Genomic DNA, 4,540 nt, shown 5'->3' on the forward strand with positions numbered 1-4,540 from the left:
ATGAAATTATTTTCCCTCCAGAATATGAAATATGTCACGTAAGATTAGAATTTATACTATGCTGAAAATAAAACTTGTGAAAACATAAATTGTTTATAGATTAATTATTTGGACGTCCTTGCATATTACCATACATATTGAATCTCTAAAACAGCTTCATACAGTGGTTCTCAAAATGTGTATGTAAGCTAAGGCCAAACTCACCCTCTGAGTAAATCTATTCGTTCCATAATTTACTTTTCAATTGAGTCTGAACATATTTCAGGTGAAAATAAGATGATCCAAATCTGTCAGTGTTGATGTACATGAAGGTGGTTCCTTTATTATAATTTGTGAAATGCTTGCAAGCTGTCTTGGTGAGGGATCTCACGTGGAAGGAGATAATCGAGATGAAGATGGCAAAGGCCAGTCAAGTTGCGCAGTTTTGCAAAGTGATCAAGTGTTTTAGACAAACAAGGCAGATTGTTGGCTTATTCAAATGCGAGGTGCTATAGTATAGCATTTCAGTGCAAATTATTTTTTCTTTTAAAGGCTATTTCTTGTTATTTCTTTTCAGTCTAAAGTGACTGACAACACTTCTGAAATCAGTTGTTTCCTTTTGAGTGACATTTCATTAGAATCCCACGCTAAGACCCTTCTTCCTCCTTTATTAAGAACTGCAGTCTACATCAAAACTGTCTACAACCATGACTTGTTTATAGTTACATATTTATATTAACCACTTTTCAATTGTGTTGAGAAAATAACTTTTTTTTCAATTACTCATTGAATTCTAAAAGAGGCAGTTGTTAGAAATACATTTACAGCGGCAAAGAGATGCTTGAAGATATGCTTTCAATAGGTGCAAAATCAATTTATAACTTTTATATAACAAAAAGGATTTTCTAAATGACCCCATTCCTTTAGTTACTGACTTTTGGTAGAGATGATATACATAATTCCAATGGGAAAAGTTCTCTAAAAAACCAGACAATGTACTTTAACATAGCAAGTTTACACTCAGGGAACTCTGGTGGCCAAATGGTAAGAAGCTGTATTGCCATTCTCAAGGCACTCCCCTCCCGTGGATTAACTGTCTCTGGCTGCTTCATTGGAGGGTCAATTCAGACTGAAAGTACTCAACAACCACATGTCCTTTACCGTCTTATGCGTTACACTGACATTTTTTTCAGGAAGTAAGTTCTTTTCCCCAAAACTTTCCTTACTTATGGGTATATAAATCACGTCCAAAATATCATTGTTTTCTCTTTTAAAAAAAAAATGGTTTCTCTTGATAATCTACTGTTTCCTTATATACTTTCCTTTCTCCCTGAAACAATACAATCACCCATGCCCTCCAAGTAGATCTATTTCAGAATTGAAGTTTACAATGGAAAGTCAAAGATCAAGCTCATTCAATGTAAAGGTGGAGAAATGACAGAGCGCAGAGCAAAGGATCAACCATGCAACTAGGTGTTCTGCTAAACTCAAGCTTAAAATTTTTGCTTTGTAATTTCTCTTGAAGCCAACTTCTGCTCATCCAAGTCAACAACTAGCACAGTATAAGCAAGAACACTATGTAGGTAAGTGTCTAATGGAGTTATATTGATGCCAATCCTCATCTGCGAGCAAAGAACCATTGCTAATTCTCAAATACTAAAACAAGGCCTTGAAAGGTGTTTACATTCTTGGTTAAGCACATCAAATGTTGCACTGGGTTTGCCATGTGTGGAAGACTTTGATACAAAAAAAAAAAAGAAACTAGAAAAGTAGAGGGCTTGTAAATACTCAGGAAATAATTTTAAATTACCAAAGGCAAGTATTAACGGCCTGTATTTGAAAACAAAACTGTTGCGTTGAAGTGTAGCCAAGTAGACAAAAACAAACGGTTGAGGGGACCCTGTCAAGCGGGTAAGTTATTTTGGGTCTACCTGAGGAGGGCCAAAGAAGAGAGGAGCCATGTGAGAGCAGTTCTGCTTGCTGCCTCTTTTGTTCTTGCCAGGGTGCCCATTTTTAAAGTATTCAAACAAAGAACCACAAACCGCCAGTCACACCATAATACCAGCTTGTGTTTACATTTTCAGCTCTCCGGATCGTGATCCTATTCAGTGCACACAGAGCGAGTGCTCGTGTACACGCGCCCGTCCGCCACCGGGAAGACTGAAACTGTAAACACAAGCTGGTATTTTGGTGCGATCACGCTAATATGGCGGTTTGTGAGGTCAAGAGGTGGAAGGTGAATTATGGATCCAGAATTTCCTTGCTTTTGTCAGTTTAAGTCAGGCTGCTGAGGCAGTTGCTGCATTTCAAACTTGAATAACTCGACTGTTTGAAAGGAAAGGAAGACCTACCTTAAATAATTAGAGGAGCTACACTGGAGAAATGTCTTTCCAAGAAAGTGGAAGAAGCTCCGTTTTTCAGTCTCTTTACAATTAGACTGTGTGTGGCATGTAAGAGTCTAGTTCAGAACATAATCTATGTGTTGGGTAAAGTAACACAAAGTCTTTCTAGAATGGTTCTATCTCAAGGGAAAAGTCACATCTCTTGTTTTATTAATAGTCACTTCAACCAAGAAAATCTTAACCAAGATTCAATTTTGCCCGTTTACTCACATTAGAAATGAAGCTTCAAACATGACCCAACACTTTTCACCACTTTGCTGTTGAACAAAAAAAAAAAAAAATAACTTTGCCATTTTATAACAAGTAGATAATACATGTTTCATCGAAGTTGTGTTAGATGCAATCTTCAAGACAGTTTGGATTATAAAGTACCATGGAAGTTTCTTATGTACAAAAATACTGTCTGGAAGGATATCCCAATTCACCCTACCAAAGACAAGAAGCAAAACCTTGAGGACAGATTCACTGCAGCCCCATTTTTTTATGGAAACATACAGTAACTGATTAGATCAGATTATGGTCTCATTTATTCCTTCATATTTATAAAATATTTTAATTCCTTTTTTATCATCCTAGAAGACTAAATGGGAAGTATTCAGTAATAAGAAGCAGATCTTCTGGCTTTGGCTGTTTTCAGGGAAGGTGTCATGAGGACTAGTGATATGTCTACTAAAGTTAATTTACTGTTTCCATTCCTGCTGACAATATAGACATTGCTTTCAATGTGTATTCTTTACACTTATGTAAAAAATAGTTCTGCAGCAGAAGCCAGTCACTAGACTATGTTACAGAAATGGAAAGTGAAAGGAAATATTTCTTCTACATATATGAAGTTATTTCTGGTTCATCAAAATTCAATTTGAAGCAAAACTCCAAGAAAGACATAAAAGCTGCAGTTTTTCATCTTAAGGTCAATACACCAAAAACCCACTGCCATCAAGTCAATTCTCACTCAACAACATTCCATCAGGTTTCCAAAGCTATAAATATTTATGAGAGGACACTGTCCATCTTCCTCCCATGAAGCAGCTGGTGGACCTGACTTTTTCGTTAGCAGCCTGATATGTACAGCTTTTTCAGCTCCACAATCAACACTCCTAACACCAGCAGTCAGGAAATCAAAAGACGAATTGCATTGGGAAAATCTGCTGTCAGGGGCCTCTCCCCAGAGTATTGAAAAGCAACAATGTTAGTCTAGAGACTAAGGGGCACCTAATCCAGACCATGGTCTTCACAATTACATGCTATGCGTCAGAAGCCTAGACAATGATTAAAGATGACAGAAAAAGAATACATGTTGTGGTGCTAGAGAAGACTCTTGAATATACCATGGACCACCAAGAAAACAAATAGGTCTGTCTTGAAGAGGGTGAAACCAAATTTCTCCATGAAGAGTAGGATTTTGAAGCTCCATCTCACATAGTTTGGGCACATGATCAGGAAAGACTGGTCCTTGGAGAACGACAGCATGCTTGGAAAGCTGATGAGACAGCACAGGCGAGGAAGACCCCAGATGATATAGATTGATGCCGTAACTGTGACAGTGGAATCTTCTTTTCTTAGGAGCCATCTTTGGTTAATACAGAATTGGCCACCTGGTCCTCTCCATTTACATATATTTATCTGCAATGGTCTATGTAGCAACACACTTCTGGTGAGTCAGTTCTGACTTAGGATCCTTCTATTGATCAGTTTCTGAAGCTATAAATTTTATGAGAGGTGACAGCCTATCATTCTCCTGCAGAGTGTTTTATTGGTTGGTGGTTTTGAATCTTTTGGTTAGCAATATCAGTTTCTGATGCTATAAATCTTAATGAGACTGCTTATCTTTCTGGTAGCTTCAGACCAACAAAACACACTAGAAAGTACTTCCAGAATTCTATATATAATGTTGTTGTTGTTATGTGCCGTTGAGTCGCCTGCGACTCATAGCCACCCTATGTACAACAGCCCTAAACTCTGCTCTGTCCTGTGTCAATCTCACTGTCTCTGACACTCCCATCCCAATTATCCCAGTAGCTACATAATAAGCAAACTTACAAATAAGTGTCTGGAATAACTCATGCATATTAGTTTACTTTAAGGGAATTAATATCAAGATTATTTTATGTCTTCTTATGAAGAGTAGAGGAACACAGATAGTAATAGTAGTAGTGATA

Source organism: Elephantulus edwardii, unplaced genomic scaffold (genome assembly GCF_000299155.1).
Source record: "Elephantulus edwardii isolate Elephantulus edwardi_28Jun2011 unplaced genomic scaffold, EleEdw1.0 scaffold00003, whole genome shotgun sequence".
Taxonomy (NCBI): domain Eukaryota; kingdom Metazoa; phylum Chordata; class Mammalia; order Macroscelidea; family Macroscelididae; genus Elephantulus; species Elephantulus edwardii.